At 52.0% G+C, this 24,442-nt stretch overlaps 1 protein-coding gene across 4 annotated transcripts in view; it reads left to right on the forward strand.

Moving 5' to 3' along the window:
• The window catches only part of znf521 (zinc finger protein 521), a 693,072-nt gene that overhangs the window by 667,723 nt on the left and 907 nt on the right, over positions 1-24,442 (forward strand). The window lies entirely within an intron of this gene.

A 24,442-nucleotide genomic window follows, 5' to 3' on the forward strand; every position in this document is an offset into this window, starting at 1 on the left:
TGAGGGAGAGCTGCACTCTCAGAGGGTCAGTACTGAGGGAGTGCTGCACTGTCAGAGGGTCAGTACTGAGGGAGTGCTGCACTGTCAGAGGGTCAGTACTGAGGGAACGCCGCACTGTCAGAGGGTCAGTACTGAGGGAGCGCCGCACTGTCAGAGGGTCAGGACTGAGGGAGTGCCGCACTGTCAGAGGGTCAGTACTGAGGGAGTGCTGCACTGTCAGAGGGTCAGTACTGAGGGAGTGCTGCACTGTCAGTGGGTCAGTACTGAGGGAGTGCCGCACTGTCAGAGGGTCAGTACTGAGGGAGCACTGCACTGTCAGAGGGTCAGTACTGAGGGAGCACTGCACTGTCAGAGGGTCAGTACTGAGGGGGTGCTGCACTGTCAGAGGGTCAGTACTGAGGGAGTGCTGCACTGTCAGAGGGTCAGTACTGAGGGAGTACCGCACTGTCAGAGGGTCAGTACTGAGAGAGTGCCGCACTGTCAGAGGGTCAGTACTGAGAGAGTGCCGCACTGTCAGAGGGTCAGTACTGAGGGAGTGCCGCACTGTCAGAGGGTCAGTACTGAGGGAGTGCTGCACTGTCAGAGGGTCAGTACTGAGGGGGTGCCGCACTGTCAGAGGGTCAGTACTGAGGGAGTGCTGCACTGTCAGAGGGTCAGTACTGAGGGAGTGCTGCACTGTCAGAGGGTCAGTACTGAGGGAGTGCTGCATTGTCAGAGGGTCAGTACTGAGGGAGTGCTGCACTGTCAGAGGGTCAGTACTGAAGGAGAGCTGCACTGTCAGAGGGTCAGTACTGAGGGAGTGCTGCACTGTCAGAGGGTCAGTACTGAGGGAGTGCTGCACTGTCAGAGGGTCAGTACTGAGGGAGTGCTGCATTGTCAGAGGGTCAGTACTGAGGGAGTGCTGCACTGTCAGAGGGTCAGTACTGAGGGAGTGCTGCACTGTCAGAGGGTCAGTACTGAGGGAGTGCTGCACTGTCAGAGGGTCAGTACTGAGGGAGTGCTGCACTGTCAGAGGGTCAGTACTGAGGGAGTGCTGCACTGTCAGAGGGTCAGTACTGAGGGAGCGCTGCACTGTCAGAGGGTCGGTACTGAGGGAGTGCTGCACTGTCAGAGGGTCAGTACTGAGGGAGTGCCGCACTGTCAGAGGGTCAGTACTGAGGGAGTGCCGCACTGTCAGAGGGTCAGTACTGAGGGAGTGCCGCACTGTCAGAGGGTCAGTACTGAGGGAGTGCCGCACTGTCAGAGGGTCAGTACTGAGGGAGTGCTGCACTGTCAGAGGGTCAGTACTGAGGGAGTGCCGCACTGTCAGAGCGTCAGTACTGAGGGAGTGCTGCACTGTCAGAGGGTCAGTACTGAGGGAGCGCTGCACTGTCAGAGGGTCAGTACTGAGGGAGCGCTGCACTGTCAGAGGGTCAGTACTGAGGGAGTGCCGCACTGTCAGAGGGTCAGTACTGAGGGAGCGCTGCACTGTCAGAGGGTCAGTACTGAGGGAGCGCTGCACTGTCAGAGGGTCAGTACTGAGGGAGCGCTGCACTGTCAGAGGGTCAGTACTGAGGGAGTGCCGCACTGTCAGAGGGTCAGTACTGAGGGAGCGCCGCACTGTCAGAGGGTCAGTGCTGAGAGAGTGCCGCACTGTCAGAGGGTCAGTACTGAGGGAGCGCCGCACTGTCAGAGGGTCAGTACTGAGGGAGTGCCGCACTGTCAGAGGGTCAGTACTGAGGGAGTGCCGCACTGTCAGAGGGTCAGTACTGAGGGAGTGCCGCACTGTCAGAGGGTCAGCACTGAGGGAGCGTTGCACTGTCAGAGGGTCAGTACTGAGGGAGTGCTGCACTGTCAGAGGGTCAGTACTGAGGGAGTGCTGCACTGTCAGAGGGTCAGTACTGAGGGAGTGCTGCACTGTCAGAGGGTCAGTACTGAGGGAGTGCCGCACTGTCAGAGGGTCAGTACTGAGGGAGTGCCGCACTGTCAGAGGGTCAGCACTGAGGGAGCGTTGCACTGTCAGAGGGTCAGTACTGAAGGAGTGCTGCACTGTCAGAGGGTCAGTACTGAGGGAGTGCTGCACTGTCAGAGGGTCAGTACTGAGGGAGTGCTGCACTGTCAGAGGGTCAGTACTGAGGGAGTGCTGCACTGTCAGAGGGTCAGTACTGAGGGAGTGCTGCACTGTCAGAGGGTCAGTACTGAGGGAGTGCTGCACTGTCAGAGTATCAGTACTGAGTGAGTGCTGCACTGTCAGAGGGTCAGTACTGAGGGAGTGCTGCACTGTCAGAGGGTCAGTATTGAGGGAGTGCTGCACTGTCAGATGGTCAGTACTGAGGGAGTGCCGCACTGTCAGAGGGTCAGTACTGAGGGAGTGCTGCACTGTGAGAGAGTCAGTACTGAGGGAGTGCTGCACTGTCAGAGGGTCAGTACTGAGGGAGTGCTGCACTGTCAGAGGGTCAGTACTGAGGGAGTGCCGCACTGTCAGAGGGTCAGTACTGAGGGAGTGCTGCACTGTCAGAGGGTCAGTACTGAGGGAGTGCCGCACTGTCAGAGAGTCAGTACTGAGGGAGTGCCGCACTGTCAGAGAGTCAGTACTGAGGGAGTGCTGCACTGTGAGAGAGTCAGTACTGAGGGAGTGCCGCACTGTGAGAGAGTCAGTACTGAGGGAGTGCCGCACTGTCAGAGGGTCAGTACTGAGGGAGTGCCGCACTGTCAGAGGGTCAGTACTGAGGGAGTGCTGCACTGTCAGAGGGTCAGTACTGAGGGAGTGCTGTACTGTCAGAGGGTCAGTACTGAGGGAGTGCTGCACTGTCAGAGGGTCAGTACTGAGGGAGTGCTGCACTGTCAGAGGGTCAGTACTGAGGGAGTGCTGCACTGTCAGAGGGTCAGTACTGAGGGAGTGCTGCACTGTCAGAGGGTCAGTACTGAGGGAGTGCTGCACTGTCAGAGGGTCAGTACTGAGGGAGTGCTGCACTGTCTGAGGGTCAGTACTGAGGGAGTGCTGCACTGTCAGAGGGTCAGTACTGAGGGAGTGCTGCACTGTCAGAGGGTCAGTACTGAGGGAGTGCTGCACTGTCAGAGGGTCAGTACTGAGGGAGTGCTGCACTGTCAGAGGGTCAGTACTGAGGGAGTGCTGCACTGTCAGAGGGTCAGTACTGAGGGTGTGCTGCACTGTCAGAGGGTCAGTACTGAGGGAGTGCTGCACTGTCAGAGGGTCAGTACTGAGGGAGTGCTGCACTGTCAGAGGGTCAGTACTGAGGGAGTGCCGCACTGTCAGAGGGTCAGTACTGAGGGAGTGCTGCACTGTCAGAGGGTCAGTACTGAGGGAGAGCTGCACTGTCAGAGGGTCAGTACTGAGGGAGTGCTGCACTGTCAGAGGGTCAGTACTGAGCGAGTCCCGAATGGGGGTCGGTTGGCTGGATGGTTGGTTTGTGATGTGGAGCGTCGCCAACAGCTGGGTTCTATCCTCTTATCGGCTGAGCTCCCCTCATTCTCTGCCTCTACTCAGCGGGAGATCAATAACATCCCCTGCCTCCCCCTCTCTCACCCCCTCTCCACCAATTATATCCAGCCTGCTGAGTATTTCCAGCAATTTTTGATTTCCACTAATTCATGCTAATCTTTTGCTTTTGGTGTATTTGTAGTCAGTGCCCGAGGTCCTGGGATTCCTTCCTCAAGTCTCTGTTCCTCCGTGTCTCTCTCTCCTTTCAGACCATGTTTCTGGTCAACTGCCCTGATGTGGTGGCGGTGGAGTGGGTGGTTGGGGGGTGGTGGAGGGGGGGGGGGGGGGGGGTGGAGGGGGTGGTTGGGGGGTGGTGGAGAGGGTGGTTGGGGGGTGGTGGAGGGGGGGGGGGGTGGAGGGGGTGGTTGGGGGGGGGTGGAGGGGGTGGTGGAGAGGGTGGTTGGCGGGTGGTGGAGTGGGTGGTTGTGGGGTGGTGGAGTGGGTGGGGGTGCAGTGGGTGCATTGTTGGGGGTACTGGGGAGTTAGTGATGGAACGAGGGAAACAATGGAAACTCGGGTAGACAGGGACATCTGCAGAGAAGAACATCTCTGGGAGGAGGGTGCACAAACATTTTGCTTTCTTCCAAGAGGAGAGATGTGAAGACATCTGTCCATGATTGCAGCTGACCACCTTCTGAAGGGCAACTCGGGATGGGCGATAGATGCTGGCCTAATCAACGACGCCCGCACCCCGTAAATGAATCAATAAAAAAGAACTGGGCTGGATTTTCTGCCCCGCCGCGCCCCGTCTCCATTTTTAGCACGCCGACGGGATACCCGTGTTCCGCCGGCCGGTCAGTGGGGTTTCCCATTGTGGGGCAGCCCCAGGCCATCGGGAAACCTCCGGGCTGCCAGCAAAACGGAGACTCCCGCCGGCGCAGAATCCTGATCCCCGCTAACTGGTGTGAGAGGTGGAAATCCGCCTTTAGCCCCGGGAAACTGAGACAGCGTTTGGCAAGTTGACTAATGGTAGCTCAAACCCGGTGGCAGATTTTATTGTTGAGTTGCCGTTGGTCTCGAGCTGCCGGAGTGCAAACTTTGTCTTAATTTTTAACACCGTTTTCTCACCTTCTCCCTTTCAGTCTGCTTTCCCTCTTGTTATTCCGTTGTCATGCAAAACGTCAATTATCACCACAATTGAATTACCTCAACAGATTTAATCCTCAAACTGTCGCTGTCGCTGTAGAATCAGTTGTATTGATTGGAAATGAGAGACTATCCTTGCAGTAGGTAAGGTTGCTGCCAGATACACTCATGTCGACCTGTGTCCTTTGAACACTGTCCTTGAGAATGCCTTTAGAAGGAAATTCTCCTCATGTTTGGAGAAAGGCAGAATACAGTTTATGTCAGCCTCAGTCCCTCAGGATTTTATTTAGTACTCTAATAGCTGTTATGAGCCTACATTATATCCAAAGAGTAATTCTCCTTGGGGGGCAAGGCTTGCTTTGTGTCAATATTCTGGCATTTTTAGTCACGTACATATATACTTCTGGGACATTGCAGGAGTCAGGCAGGCTCATAATAGGCCGCATTCATTAATAAGGCCACAGTTTCTGTCCTTCCACTGCCCACTACTGGGATCTCCCTAAACCTCGGGGGGGCATCACACACACACATTTCAAGAAGCATTTTTAGTTCTGTCTTGGAGATAACATGCAGAACATGCCGGCATTTTCAAAGGCAGCTTATAAAAGCACCAAATGCACACCCACGCTCTCGATCACAATCACACACTCACACTTTCACACACTCACTCACGCTCTCTCACAATCACACTCTCACAGTCACTCATGCCGAAACTCATTCTCACACGATCGCATTCACACTCACACCCAGCCACACTCACACTGTCACACCCACACTCAGTCCACTGTCGCATCCACACTCACCCATTCACGCTCACACAGGGACATCCGCGTTCAGGTTCACAATCACACTCGTACACAGTCACACTCACACTACACTCACTGTCGCACATTCACACTCGCACTCTCACACTGTCACATCCATACTCTCAAAGAGTCACATTCACAGACACACAGTCACATTCACACTCACGCACATTCACACTCACGCACATTCACGCTCACACATGTTCACATTTTTACACTCATACACTCACACATACACACTGGCACACATGCAATCACAAAGGCAGACATTTGTGTACACACACTTACATTATCACACACACATGCACGCATCAGCACAGAATCACACTCACGGACGTACTCACCCATACTCTCGCACACACTCACCCATACTCTCGCTCACATCCACCCATACCTTCGTGCACACCCATACTCTCACACACTCACACACACGCATGCACACGCACGCATTCATACCTCGCACACACTCGCACATACATTCACACCCGCCCACACCCACCCATGCAAATTCACATCCACACACACTTAACGCACACACATTCATCGCTGTATACACTCGTGCACACACTCACATCCTCAAACACTCACCGCACACACATTTACATACCCACTTGCACACATTCACATCTGCACACATTCATCCGCACACGCATTCACATCCATGCACATTCGCACACGCATTCACATCCACGCACACTCTCACATTCACACCACACATACTCGGACACATACACATCTGCACACACTCACGCACACACACATCCACACGCACACCCTCACAAATACATCCGTACACACTCATGCACACACACACTCGCATACACATGTACACACTCATGCACACACACACTTGCACACGCATGGAAAATTTGCACACGCTCATGCACCCACATTCAAATACACAAATACCTATGCACATATATTCACATCCGCACACACTCACACACACACACTCACACACACACACTCACACACATTCACACACTCGCTAACACATTCGCATGCACACACTCTTGCGCACACACAGACACCCACACACACACTCGCACACACATATTCACTTGCGCACACTCACGGATATACCTCCGCACGTACTCACGCACACACATACACATTTTGGGGAGGTAGTGGTATTGTCACTGGACCAGTAACCCAGGCTAATGCTTCCGGGTCCAGGATTTGAATCTCACCGGAGCAGCTAATGGAATTTGAATTCAATAAAAATCTGGAATTAAAAGTCTAATGATGCCCATGAAACCATTCTTGATTGTCGTAAAAACCCATCTGGTTCACTAATGTCCTTCAGGGAAGGAAATCTGCCGCCCTTACCCCGGTCTGGCCTACATGTGACTCCAGACCCACAGCAATGTGGCTGACTCTTAAATACCCTCAGGGATGGGCAATAAATGCTGGCCCGGCCAGCGACTCCCACATCCCATTCATAAAGAAAAAAAAACATCTGCACACACACATGCATGCCACATTCATGTACACACATTCACATCTACACACATGCTCACGCACACACATTCATATGTGCATGCACTTGCTTACACTCACACATGCACATTCACATTCACGCACACATGCCAAACACACACACACCACACGCATGCACACACACAAAGACAGACCACACATACACAAACCACACAACTAACACAATCTCACCACAAATGCACACCACACACCCCAACACATATCAGACACACAAACGCAGACTCACACACACCACACACCCCAAAACACATCACACATACACCACACGCACATACCATGCACCCCAACACAGGCTCACACATACCACACCACATGTGGTGTGGGTGTGGTGTGCATTTGTGTGTGTGTTTATGGTTTGTGTGTGAGATCGTGTTAGGTGTGTGGCTTGTGTATGTGTGGTGTGTCTTTGTGTCACACAGGCAACACACATACATCACACACAGACACCACACATACATGCACATATCACACACACTCACACCACACACACTACACACATGCACACATTCACATGCACATTCGTTCTACACAAGTGCCAGGCAATGACCATCTCCTGCAAGAGAGGATCTAACCACCGCTCCTTGACATTCAATGGCTTTACCATCGCTGAATCCCCCACAATCAACATCCTGGGGGTTACCATTGATCAGAAACGAAACTGGACCCAGCCACATTAATACTGTGGCTCCCAGGGCAGGTCAAAGGCTAGGAATCCTACAGCGAATAACTCACCATCTACAAGGCACAAGTCAGGAGTGTGATGGAATACTCTCCACTTGCCTGGATGAGCGCAGCTCCAACACTCAAGAAGCTCAACACCATCCAGGAGAAAGCAGCCCCGCTTGATTGCTCCTCCTTCCACAAACATTCAAACCCTCCACCACTGACGAACAGTAGCAGCCGTGTGTACCATCTACAAGAGGCCCTGCAGTAACTCACCAAGGTTCCTCAGGCAGCACCTTCCAAACCCTCGACCACTGACATCTAGAAGGACAAGAGCAGCAGATACCTGGGAACCCCACCACCTGGAGGTTCCCCTCCAAGTCATTCACCGCCCTGACTTGGAAATATATCGGCCGCTCCTTCACTGTCGCTGGAATCCTGGAACTCCCTCCCTAACAGCACTGTGGGTGTGCCTACAGCACATGGACTGCCGAGAAGGCAGCTCACCATCACCTTCCGAAGGGCAATTAGGGATGGGCAACAAATGCTGGCCTAACCAACGAGGCCCGCATCCTGTAAATGAATGAAAGAAAATACACTCACGCACACTCTCGCACACTCATACACACTCACACACACCCACTCTCGCACACTCACACACACTCTCATGCTCACACACTCACTCTCACACTCATTCTCCTACTTACACACACACACTCTCACATTCGCACACACTCACACTCTCCCACACAACCACCCACACTCACAAATAACCTGTAATGGGTGTGAATGTCCCAGGCAGTTTCAAAGACTTTTATTAACTCCCTGACCCCTGAGAAACTAAATGTATTACTGGGCGAAGAGTGAGTGAGGACTGAAAGGTTGAGGGTGAATGGTGAGCAATGGCGTCTCAGTGGATTGAGAGTGCCGGAAGCGAAAAGGAGAAGGAAGAAGATGGAGAAAAAGCCGATCGCTCCATCTTGTAGCTGGCCATTCTGTCAGAATTAACACACAGGTGATTGGGCTGTTTGTCATGTGACATCGGAAGACAGTTTCTCGTCACTGGCATGTTTAACTTGCATTCTGCCGACGTTGACCTGAAATAAAGATGCCGCGGTTTTCATTCCGAGTTCAGAGTCGGTGCATTAGCTGGAATGTAAACTGTGAAGTGTGGGCAGAGCTGGGGGCACCTCAGTCAGGCTCTATGCGGCAGTGAACATGCGTCATCAATCATCATCTGTGTCCACAAAGTGCACTACTCCCGTACAACAGGCACCTCCATTTGGAAAACTGCTATGCAATAATCGGTGCAGCTGCTATTGAAATAGAGCAAGGCTGTTAGAATTTCCAGCGGGGCAGCACGGTGGCTTAACACTGCTGCCTCACGGCGCTGAGGACCCGGGTTCGAATCCCGGCCCTGGGTCACTGTCCGTGTGGAGTTTGCACATTCTCCCCGTGTCTACGTGGGTTTCGCCCCCACAACCCAAAAGATGTGCAGGCTAGGTGGATTGGCCCCGCTAAATTGCCCCTTAATTGGAAAAGATAATTGGGTATTCTAAATTTTAAATTCCCCGCAGTGGGGGAAGCTCAGGCAGTATTCCCACTGTCCACCAATTCTCCCTGTCTCAACTGGAGTCGACTGCTCTCACCTGGTTCAATTCCCATTTATCCTATTTCCCATCTACCTGCTGCCCCTGGGCGACATCATCTGAAGTCTCAGTGTTAGTTTTCACACGTACACTGATAACGCCCGGCTCGACCTCACCACCACCTCTCTCAACTCCCCCGCTGAACTATCAGACTGTCTACCCGACAACCAATACAGGATTAGCAGAAATATCCTCCAAAGATATATCGGGAAGGCTGAAACCATTGTTTTAAGCCCAGGGCATAAACTCTGTTCCCTAGCTAGTGTTGCCATCCCTCTCGCTAGTCACTGTCTGAGGCTGGACTAGACGGTTTACAATCTTAATGCCAAACCTGACACTCCAGGGAACTGCTTACTCCAAATCCCTTTCCTCTGTGATGAATGTAGGAGTTTTATATATATTTTATTATATGTATTTGGTGCGTAAGGGTTAGTGTGTGTGACTACTGCCATAAGGGTTTAAAAAATGCTGGTTTAAAAGAAAGACACTTTGGCCATGAGGGATAATTAAAGCATCATAAAGGTTTGGGCTAATGGAATTTTGTTTATATAAAGAAGGTTCCCCAGGGATTCGAGAATTAGAGACATTAGCCGGAATTCTCTGCCCTTTGTGATTCATTGGGCGAAATTCTCCCCAAACGGCGCGATGTCCACCGACTGGCGCCCAAAACGGCGCCAATCAGACGGGCATCGCGCCGCCCCAAAGGTGCGGAATGCTCCGCATCTTTGGGGGCCGAGCCCCAACATTGAGAGGCTAGGTCGGCGGCGGACGAATTTCCGCCCCACCAGCTGGCGGAAACGGCCTTTGTTGCCCCGCCAGCTGGCGCGGAAATGACATGTTGGGGCGGCGCATGCGCGGGAGCGTCAGCGGCCGCTGACAGTTTCCCGCGCATGCGCAGTGGGGCGAGTCTCTTCCGCCTCCGCCATGGTGGAGACCGTTGCGGAAGCGGAAGGGAAAGAGTGCCCCCACGGCACAGGCCCGCCCGCGGATCGGTGGGCCCCGATCGCGGGCCAGGCCACCGTGGGGGCACCCCCCGGGGTCAGATCGCCCCCCCCCAGGACACCGGAGCCCTCCCACACCGCCTTGTCCCGCCGGTAAATAGGTACTTTAATTTACGCCGGCGGGACAGGCAATTTATCGGCGGGACCTCGGCCCATCCGGGCCGGAGAATCGAGCGGGGGGGCCCTGCCAACCGGCGCGGCCCGATTCCCGCCCCCGCCGAATATCCGGTACCGGAGACTTCGGCAACCGGCGGGGGCAGGATTCACGGCGGCCAACGGCCATTCTCCAACCCGCTGGGGTGTCGGAAAATGACGCCCATTGTTCCTGCCAGCAATGAGGCCCCACACGTGTGTTTCCCGGCACCTTAGGGTGGCTTCAATGGTAAATCCCATTGACCAGCTGCAGGAGGAGTGAATCCCGCCACCAGGGGACAGCGCGCCACCAAGGAACGCGCGGCTGGAGGACCGGAGAATCCAGCCCAGTAAGCCTTAGTAAGATGATGTTTTTGACTGGAAGGTAAGCTGAGGAGCAGTTTCTGAAGAATACAGCCAGAGGTTCTGCATTATTCTGAGCGTCTTTTGAACAATGTGAAAAGATTTTGATCCAATGTTTGACAAGTAATCCTCCGGTTACTAGTTTTATTGAAAAGTGGAGTTTGACCTGAGAGGGGTTCTGCTTGAGTGGAGATAAAAGATAGCAGTCGGGATTTAGTGTTTCATTGTCATTGTTAAGCATTGTTCATCTGGTAATTGTAAGCTATTTTCTTTATGATATTAAAGTTAGTATTACTATGTGAGTAATAAAGTTTGTTTAATATACCATGGGCTGGATTCTCTGCTCCCCAACGCCGAAATCGCGCTCGGCGACGGGGCGGTGAATCCGTTTTGACGGTAATATCGGGAGCGGCGCCGGTTGTTGAATTCTCCGCACCCTGGAAAGCGGTGTACTCTCGGCGTACGCCGCGCCAATTATCCACGACTTCAGGCCATTGTCTGAGGCCTGCCCCCGTGATGCTCCGTCCCCGACTGGTTGAGATCCATGCAGACTCAGTCTGGCGCTGCCACAGTCGGAGGAGGAGGAGGAGGAGGCGGAGGGCCGATCCACGGGCAGGGGGGCTTCATTCGGGGCTGGGTGCACTGTGGGCGGGCGGTCCCGGGCGCGCGAGCGGACGAAGGTGGGCACTACTTTTGCGGTCCGGGTCCGCGGGCTGAGTCTGCCATGGAGCGCGGCGCGGCCACTGTAGGCTGCCGCCTTGCGCATGCACGGCCTCTGACTCAGAAGTGCTGGGGGCCGTATTGGCAGCTAGAGCTGTGAGCTCTTAGCTGCCTCCCTGCTAGCCCCCAGCAAACAGGGAATTGGTGGCCATTCGCGCCAGTTTTCCTGGCGTAAAAGGTTTTCTCGCCGGCGTGGGGAATTGGTCTCCAAAACGGAGAATCCAGCCCCTCATCTCTATTTGTGAATGGAATCATCCTGGAGTAAAGTCTTAAAAATTGAATAAAATATTGAGGTTTCTGTCCGGTATCCTAGCAACTATTGGGGTCTGGTCTGGGATCGGAATACCTTATTGAGACACAAGTTTTCATAGAATCATAGAATTCGCAGTGCAGAAGGAGGCCATTCGGCCCACCGGGTGAGCTCCGGCTCTTGGAAAGAGCACCCTACTTAATCCACAGCTCCACCCTATCCCTGTAACCCAGCAACCCCACCTAACAAGAGGGCAATTTAGCATGGCCAATCCACCTAACCTGCACATCTTTGGACTGCGGGAGGAAACCGGAGCGCCCGGAGGAAACCCACGCAGACACGGGGAGAACGCGCAGACTCCGCACAGACAGTGACCCAAGTGGGAATCGAACATGGGACCCTGGCGCAGTGAAGCCATAGTGCTATCCACTGCGCTACCATGCTGCTGCCCTCCTGTTTTGATTCCCTTAGGTTTCTGGCTTCACATTCGCACCATCATTTAGGCTGCCAATTTCCATCTCTGTAGTATCACCTGACTTTTCCCCATCTCAGTCAATCTGAAACCCTCACCAATACCTTCATTACCTCCAGACTGGATTATTCCCATTCTCGTCTGGTTGGTCTCCAACCTTCCATCCTCAGGGAGCTTTAGATCAACAATAACGCAGATAATATATGTTCAACCAAACACCGATCACCCTTGCGCCCGCAAATCTACACTGCCTCCTGATACAGCAACACCTCGATTTCGAAGTACTCATCCATGTCTTTAAATACTTCCCTGGGCTCAGTCCCGCACCATTTCTCTCAGCTTGCTGGTGCACAAATCCTGCAGAAAGATTATTCCTGTGCCTTAATGAAAAGCCGTTCCCAAAGAAAATCTCTATCCCCTCTCCGACTTAAACTTGCAGCCAGTTTCTGACATCTGATGTGTGCAGCTATTGACGGAGGCTTTCGAACTGACAGTCTGGGAGGAAGTGCTGCCTCTGTAATTGATCATCTTGGTTGATAGCTATTTGCCTAATCCCCAGCCCACAATCTTCCTTCATAGTTTTGACTTTCTTCAACCTGTAAGAAACTGGTAAGTAGTTTTTCTTTTCCCTGATGTGTGTTGATAAGGTAAGGTTTTTCTATTTCAATTTTCTTTTTATCGTGTGAATGGTAACAATTTTTCTTTTTTTTTTTTCCTTTTTCATTTATCTATTATTTGATATTATAGTTGGACTAAGTTAAGCTTATGATTAAAAATGGCAGGAGATCTCAGACTTGTGTTATGCTCCTCTTGCTCAATGTAGGAGCTCAGGGATGTGGCCGATGTCCCTGGCTCCTTCACGTGCGGGAAGTGTGTCCAGCTACAGCTCTTGTTAGACCGCATGACTGCTCTGGAGCTGCGGATGGACTCACTTTGGAGCATCCGAGATGCTGAGGAGGTCGTGGATAGCACGTTTAGCGAATTGGTCACACCACAGATTGGGATTGCTGAGGGAGAAAGGGAATGGGTGACCAAAAGGCAGAGAAAAAGCAGGAAGGCAGTGCAGGTGCCCCCTGCGGTCATCTCCCTCCAAAACAGGTATACCGTTTTGGATTCTGTTGGGGGAGATGGCTCACCAGGGGAAGGCAGCAGTAGCCAGGCTCATGGCACCGTGGCTGGCTCTGCTGCACAGAAGGGCGGGAAAAAGAGTGGAAGGGCTATAGTCACAGGGGATTCAATTGTAAGGGGAGTAGATAGGCAGTTCTGTGGTCGAAAGTGAGTCTCCCGACTGGTATGTTGCCTCCCAGGTGCACGGGTCAGGGATGTCTCAGATCGGCTGCAGAACATTCTGAAGGGGGAGGGGGAACAGCCAGTTGTCGTGGTGCATATAGGCACCAATGATATAGGTAAAAAACGGGATGAGGTCCTACAAGCAGAATTTAGGGGGTTAGGAGCCAAGTTAAAAAGTCGGACCTCAGTGGTAGTAATCTCAGGATTGCTACCAGTGCCACGTGGTAGTCAGAGTAGAAATGAAAGAATAGGCAGGATGAATGCGTGGCTTGAGAGATGGTGCCGGAGGGAGGGGGTTCAGATTTTTGGGACATTGGGACCGGTTCTGGGGGAGGTGGGACTATTACAAATTGGACGGTCTACACCTGGGCCAGACTGAAACCAATGTCCTTGGGGGTGCTTTTGCGAACGCTGTTGGGGAGGGTTTAAACTAATGTGGCAGGGGGAACCAAATGAGGAGGTTAGTGGACAGTAAGGAGGTAGTAACTAAAGCCTGTAAGGAACTAGATCATGAAGTCAGCGTGACGAAGGGGAACAGTAGGCAGGGAGCAGATGATGAACGCAAAGGGAGTGGTGGTCTGAGGTGCATTTGTTTTAATGCAAGCAGTGTAGTAGGTAAGGCAGATGAACTTAGGGCTTGGATTAGTACCTGGGAGTATGATCTCATAGGCTGTTTAGCACAGGGCTAAATCGTGAACAACAAGGGGACATATTCTCGCCGCATCACCTGTCAAATCCCCATCGAATCCCGAAATACGCTAAAACCTTCAATTAATCCCCACCCCCCTTCCCCGTAACCGCCAGGGACGTTGTGGCATATTGGCAGTGTGATTGGAATAGTAATCTAGAGATCCATGCTAATATTCTGGGAGACATGGATTCAAAACCCGCAGCTGATAAGAACTTAAATTCAATGAATAAATCTGGAATCCAAAGCTAGTCTCAGTAATGGCCACCTTGACGACTATCATCGATTCTTCTCAAAAGCCCATCTGGTTCACGAATGCCCCTTTGGGGGAGGAAATCTGCCCTCCTTACCCAATCTGGCCTACATGCGACTCCCGACCCACAACAATATGGCTGACTCCCGACCCACAACAATAAACGCTGGCCCCGCCCACGTTCTGTGAAAGACTATAAAGAAAAAAAAATGAAAGTAAGCCTAGTTGATGTAATCGCTCTTCTTGAACTAGCTGTTTGAACCCTGGTTAACATTTGGGTGAATCTGCACTGCTCAATATATCCTTTCTGGACATAGTGCTTGTCTTGTGGGTGATGGTACAGAATTCCCAGCAGGAACAGTGCAGATGGAGGGGGGGTGGGAGCAGGCATTCCAACCTGGATGGAGCTCATTGTCTGCGACACAGCTAGTCAGATGGTAAACAGCAGACTGAGCTGCGCAGTTCAGCGAGGCAATATTACTTGTTCTCCAAGCCAAAGCCACATGTCACATGTCTCCCGGCTCTCCACCAGGTTTTTGACAAAGGTTTCTTTATCCCTTGTCTGGATCACAAAGACTGTTAAATGTCTCAGCCGTTAGGCATTGAAAGGAAGGTGTGGCAGCACGGCAGCGCAGTGGTTAGCACTGCTGCATCACGGCGCCGCGGACCCGGGTTCGATCCCAGCCCCAGGTCACTGTCCGTGTGGAGTTTGCACATTTTACCGGTGTCTGCATGGGTCTCACCCCCACAACCCAAAGATGTGCAGGGTAGGTGGATTGGCCGCGCTAAATTGCCCCTTAATTGGAAAAAAAGAACAGGGCACTTTAAATTTAACGGGAAAAAAAAGGAATTGAAGCGAAGGTTGAGGGTCTTTTGTCTTAGGAGATACTCCATCGCCTGGTGACAAGTCTGGGCTATGAAATGCAGATGGCCTTTGTATAGCTCTCGTTGAAGACTCTCCGTCGGACTGGTTGTTCCCTGTAAGAACACTATTCACGACGCCCTATGCTGCTCTTGCTCATGTATTTGCTTTCTTTGGCCCCTTGTTCCGCACCGTAACCAATCATAGTTTATCGATGTACTCTGTCGATTACTCTTTTTGTTTTCTGTATACATACTGTGTACATTCCCTTGGCCGCAGAAAAATACTTTTCACTGTACTTTGGTACATGTGACAACAAATCAATCAATCAATAATCCGTTGGGCTGTACAGTCCGCAGGAGGTCCTTGGTGGTTCGTCAGAGATAACGAGCGGCAGGTTTTCCCGAAACTGCCAAGTAGCTTCTTTTGGCCGGGGGTGACAGACAGGCTTTGTTCAGTTGTAAAATTTTAGAAACATCAATGACCATATCTATATATATTTTATAAAAAATAAACATTGTGAGGTTTTAGCATCTCACAGCTTCAAATAATTTGTTTCTGAGTTGGGACTTTACAGATGGTTCGCATGACTAGTTTCTCCTTGTGCTAACTAATTAAAATGTGCATAAATGGGATAAACTCAGCCAAACTATTATTAAATAGTTATTAGCCATGATTTCATTATAGCAGGATATCATTTCATTCATAGGGAAGTGAGTTTGGCACATCAGCACTTCTCGTAGCCAAGATCAGGTATTATTATACAGAAGGCAGCAGGGTAGCACAGTGGTTCGCACAATTGCTTCACAGCTCCAGGGCCCAGGTTCGATTCCCGGCTTGGGTCACTGTCTGTGCGGAGTCTGCATGTTCTCCTCGTGTGTGCGTGGGTTTCCTCCGGGTGCTCCGGTTTCCTCCCACAGTCCAAAGATGTGCAGGTTAGGTGGATTGACCATGCTAAATTGCCCTTAGTGTCCAAAATTCCCCTCCGTGTTGGGTGGGGTTACGGGGATAGGGTGGGGGCGTGGGCTTGGGTAGGATGCTCTTTCCAAGAGCCGGTGCAGACTCGATGGGCCGAATGGCCTCCTTCTGCACTGTAAATTATATGATGGTGAAGGAGGTCATCTTGTCAGTGCTGCCTGTTTAAAAGAACAATCCCGTTAGTCCAGCTCCCCATCCCTGATCGTTAAATCGGTTGTTTCCACGGCACAACAGTGGTTAGCACTGCTGCCTCACAGTGCCAGGGTCCCAGGTTCGATTTCGACTTTGGGTCACTGTCTGTGCGAAGTCTGCACGTTCTCCCCGTGTCTGTGTGGGTTTCCTCCGGGTGCTCCGGTTTCCCCTCACAGTCCAAAGATGTGCAGGTTAGGTGGATTGGCCACGCTAAATTGCCCTTAGTGTCCAAAATTGCCCTTAGTGTCCAAAATTGCCCTTAGTGTCCAAGGATGTGCAGGTTAGGTTGCAGGGCGTGGGAGTGGGCCGAGGTGACGTGCCCTTTCAGAGGTCCAGTGCAGACTCAATGGGCTGAATGGCCTCCTCCTGCACTGTCAGGATACTGTGAAATTTATTTCCCTTCAACTGCATCTTCCAAACTCACAACTACCGCCATCTAGAAGGACAAGGGCTGCAGATGAGCGAACATCACCTGGAGGTTCCCCTCCAAGTCACTCACCACCCTGACTTGGAAATGTATCGGCCGTTCCTTCACTGTCGCTGGGTCAGAATCCCGGAATCCCTCTCTAACAGCACAGTGAGTGTACCTACACCACACGGACTGCAGCGGTTCAAGAAGGCTGCAGAATTTCTCCAGTACTACATCTTTTTTAAGAATTCAGTGTACCCAATTATTTCTTTTCCAATTAAGGGCAATTTAGCGTGCCAATCCACCTACCCTGCACATCTTTGGGTTGTGGGGGTAAGACCCACGCAGACACGGGGAGAATGTGCAAACTCCACACGGACAGTGACTCAGGGCCGGGATCGAACCTGGGACCTCGGCGCCTTGAGGACATACCGTACAACACCAACAAGTTTCATTTATATTGCATCTTTATAATAGGCAGTAGTCCCACAGATTTCACCACAGCAAAATGGACAGGTTGAACACAGTTCCATTTAACAAGGTAGAAGGGCAGACAAGCAAAGGTTTGGTCCAACAGGTTTTGAGGAGCGTCTTAAAGGAGGAGAGATATGGGGTGAGAGAAGGGGAGGTCTAGGGAGGGAATTCCAGAGCTTAGGGTCCGGCAGCTGAAGGCACGGCCTCCAACATTGGGCCGATTAATATTAGGGATGCTCAAAAGGTCAGAAATGGGGGAGCGCAGCGATCTGTAACGGTCGTGGGGCTGGAGGTCACTGGAGACTCGAGAAAAGAATCCAGTCTCACACTGCCCGATGGTGAGCTGCGTCTTACAGATGAGGTGTTTAAACCGGCTGCCCTCTTGGCCAGTATTCCAAAGCGGGAACAGTGGATTCCCACTGGTGTCCGGGCCAGTATCGCATTGCTCTTCCTGGGATCTTGCTGTGCAGCGTTTACTTGCAACGCTTCCCACATCACAACTTCATTGCCTGTGTCGCACTTTGAGATGTCCCGAGGTCACGGAAAGCGCTATGTAAATGCTAGTTTTCTCTCGGTACTTAAACCCCAGCATGAGCCAGTTGACAACCGATGTGAGAGTGAGAAGGAAGCCTGTCAGGGGTACTGTAATTTCACCTGATAATAAGCTGAATGTTTCGCTCCTTCGGCCTGGAGCTCGTGTTGTTTTGTAAATTGGGTCCAGTGGGTCCCGGAGTTCATTGTTTCTTGCGCGCACGTATCCTGTAGTCCCGGCAACTCGGATGCTTTCACATTCTTCCCAGCGGGATAATGCCGTTGGGGGGGCCTGGTAACTTTACAGAGAGGTTACGTGCTCAGAGACACCAGCGCCTCAGGCATTTGTCCACAATAAGACTCAACCAATCATAAAACTAGTCACTGTCAAAGTCTTCTACTTCTTTGGCAGTCACTCTCTAACGAGTCTGATTGTGCTGCTCAGAGACCCTGGGCGGGATTCTCCGACCCCCCGCCGGGTCGGAGAATCGCCGGGGGCTGGCGTGAATCCCGCCCCCGCCGGTTGCCGAATTCTCCGGCACCGGATATTCGTCGGGGGTGGGAATCGCGCCGGTTGGCGCCCCCCCTCCCCCCCCCCGGCGATTCTCCGGCCCGCGATGGGCCGAAGTCCCGCTGCTGGAATGCCTGTCCCGCCGGCGAGAATCAAACCACCTCTCCTACCGGCGGGACTAGGCGGCACGGGCGGGCTCCGGGGTCCTGGGGGGGGGGGGGGGGGGGCGGCGCGGGGGGGCGCGGCGCGGGGCGATCTGGCCCCGGGGGGGTGCCCCCACGGTGTCCTGGCCCGTGATCGGGGCCCACCTATCCGCGGGCGGGCCTGTGCCGTGGGGGCACTCTTTTCCTTCCGCCTTCGCCATGGTCTCCACTATAGCGGAGGCGGAAGAGACCCCCTCCACTGCGCATGCGCGGGGATGCCTAGAGCGGCCGCTGACGCTCCCGCGCATACGCCGCACGGCAAAGCTATTTCCGCGCCAGCTGGCGGGGCACCAAAGGCCTTTCCCGCCAGCTGGCGGGGCGGAAATCAGTCCGGCGCGGGCCTAGCCCCTCAAGGTGAGGGCCGGCCCCTCAAGATGCGGAGGATTCCGCACCTTTGGGGCGGCGCGATGCCGGACTGATTCGCGCCGTTTTTGGCACCGGTCGGCTGACATCGCGTCGATTGCGGAGAATCCCGCCCCTTGTGTCACTGGGCATGGGTTCCGTGGGTCCTTCTGCGCTTGTTGAACCCGGCACTAGAGCCGCATCATCGACCGCACTCTTGGCAGTGTTTCCGGGCGGTGGGATCGGTCCTTGGACCCGAGATCACTGGTATTCCTTTCACAGGCTCCTTCTCCGGGCCCGCTCTTGCCACGAGGTCTCCTCGATGAATGATGCCCCTTCAATCAGGAGGTTCCTGCTCTGAGCAGAGGTCTCCCAGCTGTTGGCGACTACGTTCCATCTCCTGAAGTTGGGCCTTCTGGGTGCCTGAGCGCCACGAGAGCTCCTTCAACTTCGGAAAAGCAAACACACGTTCATGGGCCTCGCTGGCTAGGCCAGCATTTATTGCCCATCCCTAATTGCCCTTTCTGAAGGTGGTGATGAGCCAGCTCCTTGAACGGCCCATGTGGTGCAGGTACACCCACTATGCTGTTAGGGAGGGACAGCGACAGTGAAGGAATGGTGATATATTTCCAAGTCAGGGTGCTGAGTGGCTTGGAGGGGAACCTGGAACTGGAGTGGTCATGGGTTTAGGAGGTGCTGTGAAAGATGCCGTGGAAATTTGTTACAGCGCTCCCCTTTATTGTTGGGAAATATTTGTATTGGTAAACATTAGAAATAGGCTATAGCTTTAAGTGGGTTTAATTTAATGTTTCTGTGCCTGGAAGGGTAAAACCTATAATTAGATTCATGATGAACAAAGGCATCTGTATGTATGGGGGTTAGTTTAGTTCCAACTGTGTTTCTATTGTGTTTAGAGAGGACTATTGCATGAAGAATAAATCAATGACATAAGCATGCAGGTGTTGCTTAGCAACTGGGGCCTTGTAATGTAGAGAAACGTACCTGTGGACGGCACGGTAGCACATTGGTTAGTATTGTTGCTTCACAGCGCCCAGGTTTGGGTGACTGTGCGGAATCTGCACGTTCTCCCCGTGTCTGCGTGGGTTTCCTCCGGGTGCTCCAGTTTCCTCCCACAAGTCCCGAAAGATGTGCTTGTTAGGTGAATTGGACATTCTGGGCGCGATTCTCCGCTCCCGCGCCAGTTGGGAGAATCGCCTGGGTCGCCAGATTTTCCCGCGACGCCGGTCCGACGCCCTCCCGCGATTCACGGAAGCGGCCAGATCGGCACAATCGCGTTTTGCACGGCGCGGTCCAGTGAATCGCCCTAGGCAGCCAAAATGGCGATTCACCGGTACCCCCGCGATTCTCCGGCCCGGATGGGCTGAGCGGCCTGCCCAAAACGGCGGGTTCCCCCCCCCGGTGCCGTCCACACCTGGTTGCTGCCGGCGGGAACAGCGCGGGAACGCTGGGGGGGTGCGGCCTGCGGGGGGGCGAGGGGGGATCCTGCACCGGGGGGGGGGGGGCCTCAAATGGGGTCTGGCCTGCGATCGGTGCCCTCCTTTCTTCCGCAGTCCCTCCCACAAGATCCGTCGGACATCTTGCGGGGCGGACTCAGGAAGGACGACAACCATGCATGCGCGGGTGGCGACAGTTATGCGGCGCCGGCCGCGTCATGTATGCGGCGGCGCCTTTACACGCGCCAAGGCCTGGCATGCGTAAATGACGCGGCGCCACACCTAGCCCATTATCAGGCACTGAATCGGTCGGGATAGGGGCCGTTTCGCGCCGTCATGAACCTCGACGGCGTTGACGACGGCGCGAACGCTCTGCCTCCATTTCGGAGAATCCCGCCCTCTGAATTCTCCCTCTGTGTACCCGAACAGGCTCCGGAATGTGGCGACTAGAGGATTTTCACAGTAACTTCATTGCAGTGTTAATAAAAGCCTACTTGTGACAATAAAGATTATTATAATTTTTTAAAAAACTTTTAAGTTTTAGTTTAGCTAATTTGAATGCAGTTGGAGATATGTAATGAGAGGGAAAGGCAGCTCTCACAGCTCTGCTCGAAGCAGTTGGTTTAGAAGGCCAGAGAGGGAACACCTAGCTCAACTTTGCTATAAGAAAAGCCATACCATCTGAGATCTGTAGAGCAGCTAGTTAAGTAAACTAGGCAAATTAAGAGAAGTGTCCAAGATCTCTGGAGATAGGTAAACAGATACTAAGGTATTGTTCAGAAAATTCAGGGATGAGTAAACAAAGTGTTCTGAGTTAAAAAGGTACTTGCAGTATCCAGATTTAAATTGGGACAGCAGACATCAAAACTAAAACAAACATCTGATGCCATTTTAATATAGTCTGGGAATTGAGTGTAAAGGTGATTGTGAGAAGTTTGCCAGCAGTCAAGACAAAGGGTCTGTGTGAAATCCTGGACTAGACTAACTGTTAGAAGTGGAGTGCAAGCTTTGTGTAAAGGTGTCATTTGGAAAACCAGGCCTGGATTTCAGAATACAAATTACTAAGGGAAAGCATACCTATGAGACAAGATTTTAAAGTGTGTTTTTGGGAGTGGAGTTTGTAACTCTCACGTGAGAATCATCGGAGGGGATTCCGACGAGACATGCACCAACATTCACTTGAAGTTGAGTGGAGAGTGTATTTGCCCAGAGCCACCTTGTGTGCTTATAAGGGACTTTGTGTCCATGAAACCATTGTAGATTAATATGTACTTTGCACTCTGTGTTAATCTTAAAATCTGTGTGTAAATAGGGGGGCGGGGGGGGGGGGGGGGGAAGAGTATTGTATCATCTAATTTTTTCATGCTTAATTTATTTTTATTACTGTTGAAATTAATTAGTGGTCCCGTGACACTATTCCTCTACATTTTGTTGAAAAAAAGTACAAATTACCGTTGTTTTGAGGCAGGGTTACATTCTCGGATCTCCCCAACCAGTTATGACATCAACTGGGAGGGCGCGGTAGCGCAGTGGTTAGCACTGCTGCCTCACGGCGCTGAGGACCCGCGTTCGATCCCTGCCCCGGTTCACTCTCTGTGTGGAGTTTGCACATTCTCCCCGCGTGTGCGTGGGTCCTACCTCCACAACCCAAAGACGTGCAGGGTAGGTGGATTGGCCACACTAAATTGCCCCTTAATTGGGAAAAAAAGAATTGGGAACTTTAAATTTATTTTAAAAAATAACATCAACTGGGATCGTAATAATATGACGAGATAGACAAACAGGTGGAGACAAATCTAGGGTTTATTGTAATTGTCAAAGGTTTATCACGATGGCAAGGCAATAAAGAGGTTGCAGGGAATTGCTAACTATTGTGTTGAATTTAACAATTGATGGCTATATTTGGATATATTTTATATATTTAAAGAATAAATCAAATTTCTGGTTTAGTGGCGTCCAAGGCACCTGGCGTCTGGCCAGATAATCTCTGCAGTCAAGAAGTTTAAATATTGTATTCATACACAACTGAGAAAAAGAAAGACTTGCATTTATATAGCACCTTTCATGACCACCTGACACCGCAAAGTGCTTTATTTACAGCCAATGAAGTACTTGTGAAGTGCAGTCACTGTTGTAATGTAGGAAACACAGCAAGATCCCTTAACACAGTAACGTGATAATGACCGGGTAATCTGCCTTTTCCGTGACAAACAAAACAAAGAAATGTACAGCACAGGACAGGCCCTTCGGCCCTCCAAGCCCGTGCCGACCATGCTGCCCGACTAAACTACAATCTTCTACACTTCCTGGGTCCGTATCCCTCTATTCCCATCCTATTCATGTATTTGTCAAGATGCCCCTTAAATGTCACTATCGTCCCTGCTTCCACCACCTCCTCCGGTAGCGAGTTCCAGGCACCCACTACCCTCTGCATAAAAAACTTGCTTCGTACATCTACTCTAAACCTTGCCCCTCTCACCTTAAACCTATGCCCCCTAGTAATTGACCCCTCTACCCTGGGGAACAGCCTCTGACTATCCACTCTGTCTATGCCCCTCATAATTTTGTAGACCTCTATCAGGTCTCCCCTCAACCTCCTTCGTTCCAGTGAGAACAAACCGAGTTTATTCAACCGCTCCTCATAGCTAATGCCCTCCATACCAGGCAACATTCTGGTAAATCTCTTCTGCACCCTCTCTAAAGCCTCCACAACCTTCTGGTAGTGTGGCGACCAGAATTGAACACTATACTCCAAGTGTGGCCTAACTAAGGTTCTATACAGCTGCAACATGACTTGCCAATTCTTATACTCAATGCCCCGGCCAATGAAGGCAAGCATGCCGTATGCCTTCTTGACTACCTTCTCCACCTGTGTTGCCCCTTTCAATGACCTGTGGACCTGTACTCCTAGATCTCTTTGACTTTCAATACTCTTGAGGGCTCTACCTCGACGTTGACTAAAAGGTAAATATTCACCAAGACCAATGATTGGCAACCTAAGCTGGTGAGTGGGCCGCGTGAGTGACCCCCCTCTTCATCTCGGTGGGCCGCAAGACTGAAACCGGACTTGTTCACTATCCCATGACCCCATGAATGGGATTGAATACATTTAATACATTTTTTTCAAATTTTGTTTTTGTAAATTTAGAGTACCAAATTTATTTTTTTCAATTAAGGGGCAATTTAGCGCGGCCAATCCACCTAGCCTGCACATCTTTTGGGTTGTGGGGGCGAAACCCACGCAAACACGGGGAGAATGTGCAAACTCCACACGGCCAGTGACCCAGGCCGGGATCGAACCCGGGACCTCGGCGCCGTGAGGCAGCGTGGCTAACCCACTGCGCCACCCTGCTGCCCTAATACATTTAATACATGCCGAATATTTCATAACGCGTTACAGAAAATGCTTAATCATTCGTATATTAATAGGACTGTCATCGAATTCACATGATGAAAACAAAAGGAATATTTACACTTAGGACGCAGAGGGAGCGCACGGCTCTCGCGGTCAATGTTGTGAGCAGTCAACGAACACTCACTTTACTCACCCTCGCTTCACGTGAGAATCACTTCAGCAACACCGGCAGGAGAAAAAAAATGACCCAATGGAGGCCAGCGGAATGCGGCGACCCTGCCCACGGGGAATGTCTTGTGGGCTGCACTGAGAACCCTGATGGGTCGCATATGGCCCCCAGGCCAAAGGTTCCCACCGCTGCTCAAGACAAAGTGGGGAGCAACCCAGTTCTGCTTTGAAACAGAGGCTATGGGATCTTCTCCGCGGGCCTGAGGGAGCAGACTGGACCTGGGTTTAATGGCTCACCCAAAAGGTGGCATCAAAGACAGTGTAGCCCTCCCTGAGCACTGCAGTGGAGTACAGTTATATACAGGGTTTGGTGAGGCCACACCTCAGGACGGTGTACAGTTTGTCTCCTTGCCCAAGGAGGGCGACACCTGGCTCAGTGGAATGAAGGTTCCCTGCAGGAGCCCCGACAATGAGAGGCCTGTCCTCCGAGGAGTGATTGAGTGGAATGGGCCCATATTCTCTGGAGGTGCACCTGGAATATCACCGTTCAAAGGGTGTCATTAATAAGGCCCCAGTTAATGATCCAACAAGGTGCCCGCTAGCTACGGA

Source organism: Scyliorhinus torazame, chromosome 11, assembly GCF_047496885.1.
Source record: "Scyliorhinus torazame isolate Kashiwa2021f chromosome 11, sScyTor2.1, whole genome shotgun sequence".
In the NCBI taxonomy this organism is placed as follows: domain Eukaryota; kingdom Metazoa; phylum Chordata; class Chondrichthyes; order Carcharhiniformes; family Scyliorhinidae; genus Scyliorhinus; species Scyliorhinus torazame.